The sequence below is a fragment of the Leopardus geoffroyi genome, chromosome E2, assembly GCF_018350155.1.
Source record: "Leopardus geoffroyi isolate Oge1 chromosome E2, O.geoffroyi_Oge1_pat1.0, whole genome shotgun sequence".
Taxonomy (NCBI): Eukaryota; Metazoa; Chordata; class Mammalia; order Carnivora; family Felidae; genus Leopardus; species Leopardus geoffroyi.
In genome coordinates this window covers 26,290,849-26,311,146 of record NC_059335.1, presented here as the reverse complement: position 1 = coordinate 26,311,146, position 20,298 = coordinate 26,290,849, and the positions used below count along the sequence as shown (strand labels likewise).

Sequence of the window (20,298 nt, the reverse complement as noted above, 5' to 3'; positions counted from 1 at the left end):
TGATGGTTTCCTGTCTCCCATTCAGGTCCTTTATCCATTTTGAGTTTGCTTTTGTGAATGGTGTAAGAAAGTGGTCTAGTTTCATCCTTCTGCATGTTGCTGTCCAGTTCTCCCAGCACCATTTGTTAAAGAGACTGTCTTTTTTCCATTGGATATTCTTTCCTGCTTTGTCAAAGATTAGTTGGCCATACTTTTGTGGTCTAATTCTGGGGTTTCTATTCTATTTCATTGGTCTATGTGTCTGTTTTTGTGCCAATATCATGCTGTCTTGATGATGACAGCTTTGTAGTAGAGTCTAAAGTCTGGGATTGTGATGCCTCCTGCTTTGGTCTTCTTCAAAATTACTTTGGCTATTCGGGGTCTTTTGTGGTTCCATACAAGTTTTAGGATTGCTTGTTCTAGCCTCAAGAAGAATACTGGTGCAATTTTGATTGGGATTGCATTGAATGTGTAGATAGCTATTGACATTTTAACAATATTTATTCTTCCAATCCATGAGCATGGAATGTTTTTCCATTTCTTTATACCCTCTTCAATTTTCTTCATAAGCTTTCTATAGTTCTTAGCATACAGATGTTTTACATCTTTGGTTAGCTTTATTCCTAGGTATTTTATGATCCTTGGTGCAATTGTGAATGGGATCAGTTTCTTTATGTGTCTTTCTGATGCTTCATTATTGATTTTGTATCCTGCAACTTTGCTGAATTCATCAGTTCTAGCAGACTTCTGGTGGAGTCTATCGGGTTTTCTATGTATAATATCATGTCATCTGCAAAAAGTGAAAGCTTGACTTCATCTTTGCCAATTCTGATGCCTTTGATTTCCTTTTTGTTGTCTGATTGCTGATGCTAGCTAGCACTTCCAACACTATGTTAAACAAAAGCGGTGAGAGTGGACATCCCTGTCCTGTTCCTGATCTCAGGGGGAAAGCTCTCAGTTTTTCCCCATTGAGGATGATATTAGCTGTGGGCTTTTCATAAATGGCTTTGATGATGTTAAAGTATGTTCCTTCTATCCCGACTTTCTCGAGGGTTTTTATTAAGAAAGGATGCTGAATTTTGTCAAATGCGTTTTCTGCATCGATGGACAGGATCATATGGTTCTTATCTTTTCTTTTATTAATGTGATGTATCACATTGATTTGCGAATGTTGAGCCAGGCCTGCAGCCCAGGAATGAATCCAACTGAATGGGAAAAGATATTTGCAAATGACATATCGGACAAAGGGCTAGTATCCAAAATCTATAAAGAGCTCACCAAACTCCACACCCGAAAAACAAATAATCCAGTGAAGAAGTGGGCAGAAGACATGAATAGACACTTCTCTAAAGAAGACATCCAGATGGCCAACAGGCACATGAAAAGATGCTTAATGTCGCTCCTCATCAGGGAAATACAAATCAAAACCACACTCAGATACCACCTCACGCCAGTCAGAGTGGCTAAAATGAACAAATCAGGAGACTATAGATGCTGGCGAGGATGTGAAGAAACAGGAACCCTCTTGAACTGTTGGTGAGAATGCAAACTGGTGCAGCCGCTCTGGAAAATAGTTTGGAGGTTCCTCAAAAAATTAAAACTAGATCTACCCTATGACCCAGCAATAGCACTGCTAGGAATTGACCCAAGGGATACAGGAGTGCTGATGAACAGGGGCACTTGTACCCCAATGTTTATAGTAGCACTTCAACAATAGCCAAACTATGGAAAGAGCCTAAATGTCCATTAACTGATCAATGGATAAAGAAAGTGTGGTTTATATACACAATGGAATACTACATGGCAATAAGAAAGAATGAAATATGGCTTTTTGTAGAAATGTGGATGGAACTGGAGAGTGTTATGCTAAGTGAAATAAGTCATAGGGAGAAAGACAGATACCATATGTTTTCACTCTTATGTGGATCCTGAGAAACTTAACAGAAGACGACTGGGGAGGGGAAGGGGAAAAAAAAAAAGAGGTTGGAGAGGGAGGGAGCCAAAACATAAGAGACTCTTAAAAACTGAGAACAAACTGAGGGTTGGGGGGTGGGAGGGAGGGGAGGGTGGGTGATGGGTATTGAGGAGGGCACCTGTTGGGATGAGCACTGGGTGTTGTATGGAAACCAATTTGACAATAAATTTCATATTTAAAAAAATTAAAAAAAATAAAAATAAAAAACTCTCCCCTGGCATTTCTTAGAGGGCCTACCTTGTAATTGAATTCAGCTCTATGTACATGAAATAGTTTAGACTGAAAATGCTAGGTATATGTATTGACTTCAGTGTATGATCCTTAATTGTTAAGCTATGAAGTTAAAACTTGTGTTTAATTGGCAACCAGAAAAGGAAATTGTAGAGAAGTGTTGGTCTGTAGTTCTATGGAGATTCATTGTGATGCTTCTGCATTTATTCTATTGCCTCAACTGTTACTTGAAGATGGCATGCTGTGTAATTTGGCCTGTGGTATCAATGGTGGAAAGCCTAACTTTCTAAAGAAGGGGTTTATCATAATCTGCTGTTTGAGGGCTTGCACTTGTAGAATTGCATTCCCTTCTGCTGTGCCATCTTTTTTTTTAAATATATATATATCCTGGTTACACTTTTATTCCTTCTCTCTGGACCATGATAAGCTTCAGAGTAGTGACTTCGGGAGCAGGGTAACTTAGAGTAAAGAGATATTTACACGGAAAAGTGAATTTGCATGTATGAGCTAAGAAGGTGTTTTTTAGGTATGTTACAGGCTTACTTTAAACCATTTAACTTACACTCCAAAGTAACTGTAATTCAATGTTGGTAGTATAGCAAATTATGATGTATAGCTTTAATTGTATGTTTAAAAGTCATGTTCACAATCTTAAATCTGGATATCAGAATTAAGCAATTCTTAAGATGTATGAATGTCTCCTTAATATACTGATTACAAAGCAAAAAAAGAGTAGAATGTTACAACTTTAAGATGTTTTATGTGATTGCAATAATCACAATGAAAATATCTACAGAATATTTCTACAGAAATAGCTACAGAACATATCTGCAGAATATAAACAAAAGGAAATGAGAAGGAAATCAAATCATGTCACTACAAAAAATAAATAAAACACAAAGGCAGGGAATAAGAGAGGAGAGGAGGGACAAAAAAGTTAAAAGATATACAAAAAAACCCAACAAAGTGGCAATAGTAAGTCCTTCCCTATCAGTACTTTAAATATAAATGGATAAACTTACCAATGAAAAGATATAGATTGGCTGAATGAATTAAAAAACAATATCCAACAATATGATGCCTACAGGAGATTCATTTTAGATCTAAGTACACATAGGTTGAAAATCAAAGCATGAAAAAAGATATTCCAGGCAAATACTAACCAAAAGAGAGTAGACAGACAATACACTTTAAGTAAAAAATTGTTATATGAGACAAAGAAGGATATTATATAATAATAAAGTGGTCAATTCACAAAGAAGGTATAGCAATTATAAATATATTTGCCCTAAACCTCAGAGCTCTTGTAATAGCAAGCAAACTTTGAGAGAATTGAAGGGAGAACTAGACAGTGACACAATAAAAGTATGAGACTTCAATACCACACTTTCAATAATGGATAGAAAAAAAGACAGAAATATCAATAAGGAAAAGAGGATGTGTACAACACTATAGGCCAATTGGATATAAGAGACATGCAGAACACTCAACCAAACAATAGCAGAATATACATTCTTGCCAATGCACATGGAATATCCTCCAAGATAGATCACCTGTTAGAACACACAATCATTCAAGAAGTTTAAAATCATACAAAGTATCTTTTCTGATCCCAGTGGAATAGATTAGAAATCAATGGCAAAAAGAAAGCTTAAAAATCCACAAATATGCAGGGGCACCTAGGTGGCTCAGTCAGTTAAGCATCTGACTTCAGCTTAGGTCATGACCTCATGGTTCATGGGTTAGAGCCCCACGTAGGGCTCTGTGCTGACAGCTCAGAGCCTGGAGCCTGCTTCGGATTCTGTGTCTCCCTCTCTCTCTGCCCCTACTCCTCTCTCTCTCTCTCTCTCTCTCTCTCTCTCTCTAAAAAATAAATAAACAGTAAAAAAAATTTTTAATTAAAAAATCCACAAATATGTGGAAAATACAACACATTCTTAAATAATCAAGGAGTCAAAAAATAGTAACAAGGGAAGTTAAAAAATATTTTAAGGCAAATAATAACAAAACAACATACTAAAACTTATGGAATAAGGTGAAAACATAAATAAATTTCATATCATTTACACCCTTTTTGTGTTTTGTTTAATTAATCTGTCAAATTTCAAGAGATCTTGATCAAAGACTCCCAATACTAATATGGTTTTATCAAATTCTTTGTTACATTTCTAAATATATACATTATACTTATTTCCCTGTTCATTTGTTTGTTGTATAAAATACACATCTCTTACTTTCTTCTTTGTGTAATATAATTTTTATTAACAAAAATTATTATCCCTTTTAATACTTTTGGCCCTCAGAATTCTCTGTAATGACTATATATTCATAGCATAGGCTACTATATTTGTTTAATGAATATTCTATAGATAGACATTTGAATTGTTTCCAATAGTTTCTGTCTTCAATAATGCTCTTCATCCTCAACCTGTTTAGTCATACTACTTCCAACCATGTTCTGGGGAAGGAGATTAAGAAAAATATACATCAATGCATTTTGAAACATTATGAGATGTTTTTATTAGTCAGTATCTTAGGGATGTGTGTGATGCTTTTTAAGATCGAGCTTTCTCCCCAGTTGATCTACCTCTATAGTTCTAGACACTTGGGAATCAATTTTACTACAATATTATTAAAACTAGAGGCAGTAAAATAAATTATGTTGAAAATCTTCCTTTAAGTTAGAAATTTAATACTAGTGATAAATGTACAGAATGGTTCACCAGATAACTGAGAGCAAACTAAGAGTATTCAAAACAGAAGAAATCTTGCAGATGGTACAAAGACAACTTTGACATTTAATTCAATAGCATAAAACTGAATGAGATCAGAGGGACTTTGAAATTACAGTTCCATATGGCTGCTGTTATAGAAAATCACCAGGGAATGTTACTGAGTTTGTTGAACACTACTATAATAAAAAATTATTATCATCCCAGGAAAGAGGAAAAATCATTGGTTACAAAGGTAGACACTCCATTGCTGTAATTCAGATGAAATCACTGGCATATTTGTCACACTGCAGAGAACATCACCTCTAGCCTTTTCCCATCGAATTATTAACGGAGGATTGGAAATTATTTGATAAAAAGCTGAAAGGGAGCTACACTGAGCAAAACAAGTGCCAGTGACACTCAGAGAAGCAGGTGTTGATGAATAAAACATCGAGGTCATGGAATACGAGGTGTGTAGATGATTTGGACATACAGCTTGTGTGGACTGATTTGAGTGACACAGAGCATTCTGTGTAAATGTAAAGTAAAATAAACATAGGCTTCACAAAGGATATTTCCTGCCAGGGAATTTATAAATGATTTTTAAAAATATGACATTTCTTTTATAGTGATTCCTGTCTTTGAGGTGCAACTTGGGTCAATAAAGGATTCAAAATGTGAATAGAAATAATCCTGGAGGAAGTGTCTTCCATTCTTATATTCTAGAATAAAATTCAATTAGATCCTCCCCTTGAATCAGAGACCCCCCATGGGTCTCCATACTGAAAAGCTATCATGCCTTTGGCACATCTATCAGGTGGGAGGAATAGTCTTAAAGAGCTATTAGGACAACACGCTAAAACTCTCCTGCCAACCAAATTATTCAATGTTCAATGCCTTTGGTGGAAACACATCTCTGATCTAGTGAAATCCATGTCATTTTCTCTTTAATGTCTCTTTTTCTTGGAGGGCTGTGTTAGCAGTACTTTATTTGCAAGGCTTATGTGGTTGTGGTACCCCTTTAAATTGTGGACTGTCATCGTGTAGGTACCAGCTCAATGCTAAGGCAGTCCCACCATCCCCTGAGGCCAAAGTTCCCCAAGTACAAAGAATGGGTGAACTGGATGGACTGTAAGGGCTCTTGTGGCTTTTACAGTCAACATAAATAAGAGGCTCCACCCTGTGTAAACATCCAATTCTTATTAAACTGAACATGTGAATAACAAGCTTTCTCCTCTATCCATTATCAATGTGGAAAACTCTTGAGATGCTTTGGTCAAAGCTTTAGATTTAGTACAAATGTCCAGGTAACTAGTTCTTTTCAGCAATGTTAGCATTGCTGCATTTCTTTTCTTTTTTTTTTTTTTTTCAACGTTTATTTATTTTTGGGACAGAGAGAGACAGAGCATGAACGGGGGAGGGGCAGAGACAGAGGGAGACACAGAATCGGAAACAGGCTCCAGGCTCTGAGCCATCAGCCCAGAGCCTGACGCGGGGCTCGAACTCACGAACCGCGAGATCGTGACCTGGCTGAAGTCGGACACTTAACCGACTGCGCCACCCAGGCGCCCCAGCATTGCTGCATTTCTGAGCAAAAATAAAAACAGCATGGACAGTAGTTGACCATTCACTTTCCTGTGTGTAGTATCTCATTTAATTCTTACCAACTCCTATTACTCCCATTTTTTTGGTATTGACAACTTAAAGCACTTATTGATCGATTGAATCATTGTGATAAAAGAACTTAACATGAGATCTACTCTTTTAGCATATTTTTAAGGGTATAATACAGTATTGTTACTTATGGGCACAAGGTCATGCAGTAGAGATTTAGAACTTATATATCTTGTATAACTGAAATTTTTTACCCATTGATTAGCAATTTTCCTTCTCTCCCTGCCCACAGTCCCTGAAAACCACCAATTCAATCCTTTGCTTCCATGAGTTTACCCCCATTTTATATATGAAGAAACCAAGGTTCTAAGTTGTAAGTAATTGTCCAGATCATATATAACCAACAGGTGGAGAAGCCACATTGACTCCAAAGACCAATATTTCCATGATGTCTCACTACTTATGAAAGGAGGTGGACTGTTTCTATGTGTCAGAAACTGTACTAATGGCTGTAATGCATAACTTCCTTACCAAAAACTTGTTAAGAAAGTAGTGTCATAGGCTACAGTTTACAGAGAACAAAGCACACTTGGAGAACCAGAAACTCAGAGCTGGGGATCAAATCAAGGCAGGCTTTTCAATCATGAAATCACTGAGCATTCTGCCTCCTTCCCAAGGTGAAAAGAAAGGAGACAGTGCTACCTGTTCCCAAAGCCCCTGCAGGCATAGTATTTACATAACATTATCCCCCAAAGAAAATTGGTGTTGTTATCTCTGACAGTGTCCTAAAGCAATGCTACTTTGGTACCGACCCTGAGGACACAAGGCTCCACTGAGGCTGAAATGCCTACCTTAAAATTTTTTTTTATCTTTATTTTTTAGAGAGAGAGAGAGAGAGAGACAGACAGAGTGCAAGTGGGAGAGAAGCAGAAAGAGAGGGAGACACAGAATCCAAAGCAGACCACAGGCTCTCAGCTGTCAGCACAGAGACCGACACGAGGCTCAAACTCAGGAACTGTGAGATTATGACCTGAGCCAAAGTTGGACGCTTAACCGACTAAACCACCCAGGTGCCCCTGAAATGCCCACCTTATACCACTATGCCTATAGCTTTCCCTTCTGAATATAACAAATAGTCTATCATACCTCAAGGGGAAAAAACACAACAGAGTTTGAGAACTTGTAGGGAACAATAGAAATGGAAACACAAATGATCAAAGCTTATTGAAGAAGCCTGGTGTGTAAGAGGACTGTTCACTCAGGAACAATGAAGACTGAGCTGGATGGTGGAGGTTGCCTTGGTAACCAAATCCTGCTACAAGATTTAGGGGGTTCCCCAAAGCCTTGAAAGAAAGCCTCATTGTACAGTCTCTTTACTTTTGAGGAGTGTGCCTTCCAGTTGCAACACTCTCCGTATCAGTTTGCTACACTCTCTATTTTTCAGTCATTTCCAGCCTCATTCATTGATGACTCTCGTATTTGGCTCAAATCAGCTATCATTTTGCCATAATCCATGCTGTCAAGATCCAAGGTCCAAATAGATCTTTCCATCTATGAAATTTTAAAATTTAAGTAGGGTCACTGAATAACCCCCCACCAGAACTGTTTTTCAACCTCATGGAAACCTCCAACCATTGACTCTTACCTTCTTTCTCCCTCTCCAATCAGTCTCCTCCTCCTCTCCTTATGCCAGCTAGAATCTAAGGACCATAATTGGTACCTAAATTTCCCTCATCTTTTGTCCTTTCAAAGCACCTACTTGACTCTAGCCCTCAGTGAATTTGACTACCACTTTCTTCGTGGCTGCCTCTGCCCATGGCATTTTCTCTATGGCTAACTACTGCTGGGCACTAATGGAGAAAATTATACAAGTGGGCTCATGGTACCACTGAAAATTCATAGTCACAAATCTCAACTGTCCAGAAAGTCTACTACTACGTTTTCTTGTCAGTTCACACTCTTATTATTTTCAATATTGTTATTTATTTAATTTATTTTTTAAATTTACATCCAAGTTAGTTAGCATATAGTGCAACAATGATTTCAGGAGTAGATTCCTTAGTGCCCCTTACCTACTTAGCCTATCCCTCCTCCCCCACAACCCCTCCAGTAACCCTCTGTTCTCCATTTTTAAGAGTCTCTTATGTTTTGTCCCCTCCCTATTTCTACATTATTTTTGCTTCCGTTCTCTTATGTTCATCTGTTTTGTATCTTAAAGTCCTCATATGAGTGAAGTCATATGATATTTGTCTTTCTCTGACTAATTTCACTTAGCATAATACCCTCTGGTTCCATCCACGCAGTTGCAAATGGCAAGATTTCATTCTTTTTGATTGCCAAATTCAAACTTTTTTTCATTTTCTTAAATCTGAGTCCTTTGCTTCCTCACTTACTGTATATCCTCAAAACCAAATATGCAAATGTTCCTGCACTAGCACTATAGCACCTGTCCTTGGGGTCCTACTGAGATCTTCTTTACAGGTAGGCACACCCATTCCCCAACTGCTGTGGAAGTTGGCAAACTAATGGCTTATGCCTGCACCCTTCTCTGGAAGATTGCCCTTGGACTGTGGAAGCTGCCTCACCCAGAGATACCTGGGAGGTTATGCACTCCATTCCACTTCCAAGATGGTAACCAAGGCTAATGACTGACTGATGCAGCCCTCAAAGACAAACTCGGTGGAAGCAGTTCACATGCCAGAACTTCCTGAGGGATCAGACTGAGGCTGGATTTCTGAATCCATACCTCTGTCTAGCTTTGGCCCTGCAAAATGCTGCTTCCCATACTCCCTTACACATTTTTCTTGAGAAAACTCCTTCAGTAAATCACTTGCACAGAAACCCCCATCTTGGGATCTGCTTCTAAGGAACTTGACCTAAGATACCCATCAACTTTTTTTCTCCTTTCCTCCTACTGGAACTGAGTGATCCCTGCTCTTGTTCAAGGCCAATGTTTCCTCCTGTGTTCTGGACCCCATGCTGTTCTGTCTTAGCAGGAAATTTCAGCAATCAATAATCCTTTTTCTTTTTCTTGGCTTCTTTCTATTAGGACAAAAACAAACTCAAGCCTCTCCCATCTTAAAAAATAAATCTTCCCTCAACCCCATCTCCTTTCCAGCTACTGCATCCCTCTCTTTTCTCTTTCATAGCCAAACTACAGCATTAAGTTGTTGGAGTTTTTAAATATTTTTTTCATAGTTACATTTCTTCCTCAAGTGTAGAAGATAAACGGTCCACATTATGGAAAGATTAGAGATTTTGAAGGACTCAAGATATGGCCAGAAGGAAGCCCTTTAAGGATGCGCCTGCCATTCTACTTGTTATTTTGAGATTTTCTGGCATATGAGCTGGTGAATGCCCCATGGTGTTGTGTTTACATGTATCTCCTCCATTCCCTTACCTCCTACTCTTTTTGCAACCCACTCCAATCTGGTTTCTTCCCCCTGCCACTTTCCTTCTGACCTCCTTGTTGCTAAATCTAATGGACACCTTTCAGTTTCCATCTTACTTGATTTCTGTCCCTCATTCTTTTTCTCTCTCTTTGTATTGCTCCTGCCTGTCTGGCTGCTCCTTTGGTTCCTTTTTCAGGTCCTCTTTCCCTCAACACCCATTCAGTGATGGTATCTCTCAGAAATCTGTCTGGATCTTTTTATTTTTTCACTCTTCATGAGACCTAGGCAACGCTATGCAGTCCCAAAGTTTTAATCACCATCTCCATGCAATGCATATCCAAATATCCAGCCCAGGTCATTCCTCTGAACTCCAGACATATATATTCAACAGACCTTCCACATCTCCGTGTGGATACTTGAAATATACCTTAAACAGAATATGTCCAGAATTAAATGCAGTTTTTCTACCCAAACTTTCCCATTGCAAGCTTGATAGCCTTAAGAAATGGCACCACCACCCACATAATTTCTCTAGTCAATAATTTATGAGTCAGTTGTTAGTCCTCTCCAACCTCATTTAAATCAATGAAATGAGTCCTATTAATTCAATATATTCAACCTCTCTCAAATGTATCCCCTTCTATGCATTCTCCCATGACAATGTGTTACTTTAGCTATCATTTTTTTGTCTGAAGTATTGCAATAATCTCTGTATCAATATCTATAATCTCTATATCAATTGGAGGTTAGTTGCAGGAAGTAGAAATCACTTTAGCTTTTAAGTATAAAAGGATTTAATGTAGAAAACAAGGAGCTTTCACAATCCTCAATGGACTGGAAGACTCTGGGTTAGGCTTCCAGAAATAACATCCATAACAACACAACAGAATGAACCCATCAGGGGAACTACTTCCCTACCAGTCAGGAAGGTGGAGAACTAGGGAACCATCACTGACACTGTTGACCTTAGACGTGACCTAGGAATCACAAACCCAGTGAAGCTGCCTCTTGTCACCACTTTGCTAGTTTTTGACACTGGACTGCTGCTTCAGAGAAAGTCAATGTCCACAACTAATCTTGCCAGATGAGAGCATTTTCTGATGTATGTACATATAAGATGTATGTAATTGATGGAATCTTATTTGCTCCAGAACCTGAGCTATAACCTGGTCTTCTGCAGCCTCTGCAGTACAGGAAAGCATGTTTCATGGAAACTGAATTGGATGCTAAGCCAGACAACTCCTGTATAGCTGCCACAATCTTCCCATTGCACCCCTCATATCTTATCTTCCCCTCCAGCCCCTTTTTCTCTCTGCTGCTATAACAGTGCTTTAAAGGCAAAAGACAGATCATGAAATACTTTTGAAAACTCACTGATGAAGGGGGAGGGCACCAGGGTGGCTCAGTCGGTTAAGTATCTGACTCTTGATTTAAGCTCAGGTCATGATCTCACTGTTCGTGAGATCGAGCCTCACATCAGGCTCTGCACTGTCAGTACAGATTCTCTCCTTCTTTCTATGCTCCACCCCTGCTCTCTCCCTTTCTCTCTCTCTCTCAAAATAAATAAATAAACTTAAAAAAAACCTCATTAATGGTTTCCCATTGCTTGCAAAATATAATCCAAATTCCTCATTGTGGCCTACAAAGCCATACATAGTGTTTATCCTGTTTATGTGCCAGGCTTAGCACTTATGAGCTAAGTGATTTTTGTGGATTATCTCATTTAATACTCAAAATAAGTCTATGACTCAGATGCATTAACCTTAGAGAGGTTAAGTAAATCCTCAAGGCCACACATCTGGGAATCAGACTTTCTGTGTAGTATTGTCTCCATCAACATAGGCTCTGGCAAACTCTATAGCCTCATCATTGCTTACCACTTGTGGGAAATCAAATAGTTATGTCCTGAATTAGGAGATTATAGGGAATGCATTGCAAAGCAGAACAGTGCTTTCTGGCCTTGCAGGAAAGGCTGAGAAAAACCACCATTTTTAGCCCATGGAAAACACTGGAAAAGTCTTACAAGGGGGAATTACCCAATTTTTTAATTTAGGTAGTTGGTAGAGGACATTGATAGAAAACAGTAGAGACAGAAATCTATCATGTACTAAGTAACATTCCAACACGTATAGTCTTTACAGCCAACTTCTTAGGAAATTATCCCCAGATGGGTTTTAATTCAATTGGGTACTGGTTTCTGCCGGCTCCCAGTGGAGATCCTGTGGCCAGAAATGGCTACACCAGGGATTTGGAGGGCATCACATTAGACCAATGAGGAGGAAACCTCACACAGAAGCCTTAAGATTGGCAGCCATGCTAGTCACTTAGGTGGCTGTCCCATGCCCAAGATAGACAGCTTTGTTTAAGGACAGGAATAAAGAGAGAGCATCAAGTTTCTGCATCCTATTGCCATTCTGGCCAGCATATTAACTTCCAGCCAAAAGGCAGGCTTTCTCTTCCCCATAGAGTAGCCACAGGCTAGAGGATTGCAGCCTGAGCAATCAACATGAAAGTGTTCCAATAAGCCCATACTTCTCAAAAAGCCCCTGAAATGAGAGTAAAGGAAGAAAAGAGAAAGTATTTACCAAGTTTGCACTGGGCCAGAGTCCAGATGAAAAGTCCAGACTTGAAGCCTCGTAGCAGTTTTACTCCTATCGGAATACCCCAAAATAGATTACAAATTGTCTCGTCCATTGTAGGAGGTGCTGTATGAGAGGTGGGTGTTAAGCTTTCTTTTTTAATTTGTTCTTTCTCAGGAGATATATGTAACTGACATCATACCATACAGACTAAACTCCAGGTCACTAAGATGGAAGCAGGAATTTTCTCTCCCTTTTCATGTTTTCTTTTAAGATGTCTTCCTATTTGTTCCCATAGATCTAAATCAACTGTACCATGGTCAGGAAACCAAGCGCCGATGTCTTGCATTGTTTGTAACAATTTACTTAATTGATCTTTTGTAACAGTACAACAGTACAACAGCCTTTAAAAGCTGCTGTAAGGTTTTTAAATATAATAGCTGTTCCTTTGTCATTTGTTGGCCCATAGTAAAGAAAGAGAAAAGAAATACTCTCACTGAATACTAGACACATTGGCAGCTATCCCAAGTAGGTACTGATGTCCCTTACTGGGATGTGTTCTGTTTGAAGTCCCAATGGTTTCATTTTCCTTTCCTGAATGTGGTAATTCTGCCACCTGAAAATCTTCATATGGAAGCGATCACTATCACGTCGGGGTCACCATTTGTGGGTTTGGCTTTTGGCTTTGTCCAGCAAAGCTGAGGGTGGCAGAAAGGATTACTTAAGACTTTATGCAAGTCAAGAGAGGTGAGAGGGAGGCTAAAGGAAGTCTCCCTAAGCTGCTCTCAAGCTCGCATATTTATTAAGTATACATTTAGGAAAACAATGTACAGTTCGTCAGAGACCTATGTATCAGTAAGAATGTATTGAAAGACTACAAAAGAGCAGATATAGAAAACGGGGTGGAAAACAAGATACGATAACATGGTCTAAGGAATTTATGAGCACAGGCAGGACCCAACCCCTAGATATACATTAACTAGATAAGCGAAGTGAAGCCTGCTGTTTTCAGCAAGGCCAGAAAGCAGTGTTCTGCTTTGCAATGCATTTCCTATAATCTCCTAACCCAGGAGATAGCTATTTGATTTCCCATAACCACTACCTTCCTCACTCCCTAAGATCAGCCCAGGCTGGCCATTTCCAGTCCTAGATGTTGCCTCCAAAATTTTGAACTTATTGGTCCTCTTTCTGGAACATTCTAGGTCTTCTTTTTCTCTAATTCATGTCTGCTCATCCTTCAGGACACAACTCAACCAAATGCCCCTTCCTCTGAGGAGCTGCTCCTGAACCCTTGGAGGATACTGAGTCTGATGAGAGGTACCCCCTCACATTTCCTCTGTTGTAGCACTTCACACACATGGAATTATCCACTAAATTATCTAATATTCCTTTATTTAATGTTTGTCTTCCTCACAAAACTGCATGGTGTGCCATATGCCTGTTATTATAACTCTTTCCTCGATACCTAGAACTTTGCCTCCTATAAAGTGGGTACTCAATAAATATTTACAAACTGACTGACTTATTAGTAAAGGGAAATAATTTTTTTTAATGCTTATTTATTTTCAGAGAGAGAGGAAGAGAGCATGAATGGGGGAGAGAGAGAGAGGGAGGGAGGGAGAATCCAAAGCAGACTCTGCACTGACATGGGGCTTGAGCTCACAAACTGTGATATCATGACCTGAGCTGAAATCAAGAGTTAGACATTCAACCGACTAAGCTGCGCCCCATGGGAAAGAATTGTTTAATTTTTTTCAACCCAGAACTAACTTTCTTCCTTTCTTTCTTTCTTTCTTTCTTTCTTTCTTTCTTTCTTTCTTTCTTTCTTCTTTCTTTTTATTTATTGTTTCAAGTTTTTATTTACATTCCAGTTAGTTAACATATAATGAAATGTTAATTTTAGGAGAATTTAGTGATTCATCACTTACATACAACACCCATTGCTCATCACAAGTGCCCTCCTTAATACCTATCACTCATTTAACCCATCCCCCACCCAAATCCCCTCAGCAACTGTCAGTTTATTCTTTATGGTTAAGAGTCTGTTTTATGGTTTACCTCTCTCTCTATCTCTCTTTTTTTTTTTACCCCTATGTTCATCTGTCTTGTTTCTTAAATTCCACATATGGGTGAAGTCATATAGTATTTGTCTTTCTCTGACTTATTTTGCTTAGCATAATACACTCTAGTTCCATTCATGTTATTGCAAATGGCAAGATATATAGATATATAGTTATAGATATAGACACACACACATACACACACACACACACACACACACACACACACACACCACATCTTCTTTATCCATTGATTAATCAATGGACATTTGGGCTATTTCCATAATTTGGTTATTGTTGATAATGTTACTATAAACATTAGGGTGCATGTATCCCTTTGAATCAGTATTTTTGTATACTTTGGGTAAATACCTAGTAGTGCAATTGCTGAATCATAGGGCAGCTCTATTTTTAACTTTTTAAGGAACATCCATATTATTTACCAGAGTGGCTGCACCAGTTTGCATTCCAGAAATTTTAAAATTTTTAAAACTCATTATCTGAAATAAGGGTGACAAAAAATAAAAACAAACAGCTCAACAAAAAGTATGGACAAACTCCCCTGTAAAAAATGAAGAGTGACTAAGGGAATTAAGAGATATCTGCAGACACCATTGATTTCCTGAGTCCATGTAGGTGCAGAATGCAGGAGAGATAGAAATGGGGCTACAATGTGATTGGGTCCTTGTATGCAGCCCTGGTTCTCACTCCATGCCTACCTTGAAGCAGGGCTCTGCTGTCACACATTCCAGAATTAGATCTCAATGAAGGAGTATTATATTTCCAAGAGGTTGGGATGAGGAAAAGGGAGGTTAGATTTCACACCATGTGGCCAAACTTCATGAATATTTCTTTTAAACATTTCTTATCCGTCCCCAAAGTCCTCTCTAGCTACTAGCCTACTGATATACTCTTTCTTCTCCAGAATGGTCCTTCCCACAGCTTTCTCAACAATGCTAGTCCCTTTCTATCAGAGACTACCCACATTTTGTGTGTCCTTGTCATCCCTTCTTTGGACAGGGCAGTAAGATTCACTCTCTCAGCTTCTCCTGGGAGCATCCTTACACTCAACCCTTGCTCAATAAGAAAGTCTCCTCCTTGGGATCCACTTTCTCTAGAAAGCAGGGTGGATTGTAAATACAGTGAGGACATTTGGAGGGACAATAAAATAGTATAACTTTGTCCCCAGTAATTCTATGTTCCTAGTCATCGTGAGCACACACATCAAGAACCATGCCTGATAGGTTCAGATCATAGTTTCTTTTGTGGTGTAGCAAGAATGCTCCCTCTTCTGCTATTAAGTCTGAGCCATGAGACTCAATACCCTGGAGAATAGGGTAAGTGCTTTCCAAAGAGAAAGTGTGAAATAAAACACCCTTTTCACCATAGTGAAGTATGGGAAGAAGTAGGGAGAAGATGTTAGACACATGCCCCCACTACTCTCCTCATTGGGTAGAAGTTTTGCTGGAGTTGTATAAATAACCTGATAGGCAAGGGAGAGCCAATATCATCATGAAGCTGTGGTTGGAAGGTAGCATACTTCAGTGGGCATTGCCTGGAGGAAAACTACACATACATGGCCACACCCAATGTGGCACAGGAGGATACAGCATCTCAGTTTGAGAGGGTCAGATAGAACAGGTTCTCTCAAGCTTGTCTATGGGCTGCATGGGACCCAGAGTTCCTACATATTCTTGTGAAGGAGACAAAGTTACAGAGAAGACTATTGGTATAGCAAAAGCTTGGGTCAGGAAAAGGAAGCTGTCAAGGGAGGGATTTCAGTGAGGCACAGTGATACCCAAGCAAACACCAGTTCAGCCATCAGACCAGCTCAGCCACCCTACAGCAAAGATCAGAGAAAGAGGACAGCATTGGACCAGGTGTCACAACCTTCATGCCGGGAGTTCTCAACACTTTCTCCATACCCAGAAGTAAGGAAGGAGAGAGAAAGAAGAAATGGCTCTGAATTAACCAAATATTTACCCAATAGAGACTGTTCTAAACTAAAAGAGATTCTTTAAATAACTCAAGTCGGAGAAACCATTATTTGGCAAGTTTAAAGTTTGTTATCTGCTTCCTACTCTTTCCCCACCTACCCTCAGCAGGGAAGTCTGGAGACCTAGGGGTTAGGCAGCACCAAGGGCAGCTGACAATACTTAGAGGGACCTTCTCCTTCAGGACTGAGACATAAGTCATTGGGATAAATCCCAGAATCCACATGGTCTCCATAGGGATTGTGGGGGAAGCTATTACAGAGCACACCTCCTGACTTTACCTGAATAGTCTGGTTATTAATGAAATAGCATGCTCAGATTTCTTAGTGTAGTTGCTGTAGTAGCTGAAAGGTTGTAAAAAACAAAAACAAAAACAAAAACAAAAGTCCAATTACATTTTGAAACCCACTTAATTATTTCTAGAAGTGAGCCCCTGTCTCAGGAGAGGATGAGGGAGGTAGCTGGATACTATTTCCCATGGAGAACACAGTCTGCCAAAGACACCCAACAGAAAAGGACAAACAGGTTGGAAAACCATCAGGCTACAGCCTGTCTGCACAGCAATGAGTGAAGACAAGTAAAGCAAGAATGAAGATCCCAGTTATGGGCTCAATTTGAATGCTATTGCTGTGGTCTTTTGTTGTGGTCTTTAAAAACTGGTGAGTGATGGGGCACCTGGGTTGCTCATTCAGTTGAGCATCAGTCCCTTGATTTTGGCTCAGGTCATGATCTCACAGTTGTGAGATGGAGTCCCACATTGAGACTGTCAGCACAGAGCCTGCTTGGGATTCTTTCTCTCTCTCCTTCTCTCTGCTGCTCTCCTGCTGGTGTGAGCTCTCTCTCTCCCTCTCTCAAAATAAATAAATAAATAAATATTTAAAAAAATTTTGAGCAGTGAGTGATGGTCAGGAAGGGAGAGAGGGTATAGTTTTGAAGGGCTGAGCTGTTGGAAGGACAAAAGTGCCAGGAGCGGCAGCTTTGGAAGTGCCACTTCAGCTGTTTAAATGCTATGGTTGGTTGTACAGAATGATTGTTATCTTGAGGCCTAAATTCTGCTGATTCAATTGCTCTTATTTGGATTTTCGAATTATTCCTGACAAGATAATAAGTCTCTTTCAAAACATTAAATCGGATAAATCTCCCGGCTGGAGATCTCTAGTTCGATTTAATTTTCTGCAGATATTCTAAGGGTCTAATGAGAAATCAAAACGAAAGGGCTTAATTAGAATTCCTCTAATTCCCCAACACGAGGTTCTGAGTTAAAGAACTTGGAAGCAACGGCCACAGCCATGTGTTTCCTTTCTCTTGCTCTCTCTCTCTCTCTCTCTCTCTCTCTCTGGGTCTAGCTGAGTAAGTCCCACTCATGACCTTTAGACCATCTTGTTAAACTTCACAGTCTATGGATGGCTGAACATTAATTACAGAGCTTGATTTTTGCTTGTTTTTGTGGCCAATTTTAATATACTTCCAGTTTTCTCTAGATCTATTTAAGGCTGCATGTTATGTCTTCTGCTGAGCTGCATGGACATAGCAAATCAGATGTGAATTTTCAGAGCTGCTATTCTGCAGAACTTGGAGATCTGTGAACTGAGCCTTAAAAGTCTTTTGAAAAATAGTTTGCCAACGTTTATTTCTTTGATTCTCAGGAGCTTCCCTGGATAAGTGTCTTTGGATGTTGCTACCCTCTATACTAAGTAGTGACCACCCCCTTTATTGAGCACTTGCTGTGTGCCAGGCACTTTGCTAGGCATGTCCATGTGTGTTTCACTTAATACATCTCCACACAACATCCCCATGAGGTAGATGCTATGATTATCTTCATTTTATATATGAGCAAGTAGGCTTTGTGAGTAGTCATTTATCCTAGGCCACACACTTAGTAAGGAGAATGTATGTGGAGAGTGGGACACAGATAGGAATCTAGATCTGTGTGTTTCCCAAATTTATGCTCTCATTACCCTAAGAATAGACCAGCCAAGTTATAAAAAAAATCATTTTTAATGACGTTTCAGGAGACCATGGTATGGCTTTAGATAACAGAGCACAATCCTTGTCCACCATCCGTGCATAGAGAATAATTCTTCAATTGCTTTTAGGGCCCTTTACATAGACAGACAATGAGGCAGGAGAAAGGAAAATGGGGTATAATTTCCTTACCAAAAAGTTGCTGTCACCCAGACTGGGAGAGAGATTGATGTGACAGTACCTATTTTCATGTTCCTAGGATTGCGAGAAAAGACAGAGAAGTCACATTAGTTGCTCTTGACAACGTTCTTACTTCATTAAAGATGATATTGGCCATTTTAATAGTCCTGGGACAAATATATATAGAGAGTGCTTCATAGAAAATCAAGTCAACAGACAAAAGAACACCTTTCCACTGGCTTTATTTTCTCCCCTGCTGCTACCTGGGCTGACAACTCCACCTCCCCAGATGGCAGATACTTCTGTAGCCTGGTATTAATGGCCATCCCAGATTAATAGAACCAGGAAGGTAAAGACCATCCAGCAACTGCTTTGACTGGTAATTTGAAGTGTGGAGCTTGCTCTCGCCCTATTACTTCTTGACTTTTATCACCAGCCATGGTGATACTGCAAAAAAAAAAAGAATGCTCTGGTCTGGACACTCTTTCAGACTGGGCTTGCTCACAAGACTTCACTATAAATATAAAATGGCCTGTGCCCCTTGCTCTTAAATCCACAGGCAGGGAGCACATTGTGAATGGGTGGAAGGAGCTTACTTTGACTTAATCAGCACAAACACTTTCAAAATAAAGAAATCTGTCAGGAAATTTCATTTTAGGGGACAGTGGCTTTCTCATAAATGGGTGGCTAAGACCTTGAAGGACTCAGCACGAGTGTCCGGAGCTGTAAGAGCAGACTTTTCCCAGTACCTCTATTCATCTATGCTCCTTCCCCTCCACCATCTACCTTACAACCCAGTTTTCATCCTTAACTTGCTTTGAAGGCATTTGAGATGCAGTAAGTAAGTTAAGGAAAGTCACCTTTGAAAAGTTTGACCAAAAGGCCTAGAATTTAAGCTCTTTGGTGGAAAGAATAGCTTCCCCTAGTCTCCTGTATCTATCCAAGGAGCAGAGAATGAATACTTCAAATAGTAACATCACAGCAAGCAAGCAAGGACCTCTGAGGGAAGGCACTGTCATTTATGCAGGTGCCATGATGCTGTGAGTTGTGGTGTGATATTGTTGGCATTCAGATCATGGCTGGGTTAAACTCCTTATGAGCCATTTATTATTTATACTCCTGACTACTTTCCAAAAGATGTGAGGTAGCTTACAGCAAAAGACACATATCCTGTAAAAACAAGACTCAAATGATAAGACACTGATAAATATTAAAATAGACAAAACAGAAAATATTATTATATAAGCCTAGAACTGTGACACTGTAACCTGTACCTAGAACTGTACACTGTACCTAGAACCGCAACACTGAAAGCTTCACTTTCCCATCTGTACCATGAGAGGGTTGAAATAGTTCAGAGGTTCTCAACTCTGGCTGCACAGTAGCATCACCTGAGGGAGCTTTAAAACATGCATATGCATGGCTCCCTCTATATGTAAATTAATAACTTTTAATTTCCTAGTGGTAGATCCCAGGCACAAGTTGTTAAAAACACCTCAGGAGATTCCCACGTGCTGCCAGGACTGAGATCCCTAGATGAGATGATCTCTAAAAGACCTCTTCAGAGCCATGCTTCTGTAAAGACTTTCTTATTTTGAGGGATACCTCACTTGAT

General features: G+C 39.4%; 1 long non-coding RNA gene across 1 annotated transcript in view; it reads right to left on the bottom strand.

The window, feature by feature from the left end:
- Positions 1 to 16,123, bottom strand: part of LOC123578394 — a 34,008-nt gene extending 17,885 nt beyond the window's left edge. Inside the window, exons 1-2 of the long non-coding RNA XR_006702358.1 lie at positions 16,112 to 16,123; positions 2,469 to 2,572 (exon numbers count right to left, since the gene is read on the bottom strand). This is a non-coding gene — a long non-coding RNA (uncharacterized LOC123578394). The remainder of the gene's footprint in view (positions 1 to 2,468; positions 2,573 to 16,111) is intronic.
- Positions 16,124 to 20,298: the final 4,175 nt, after the last annotated feature.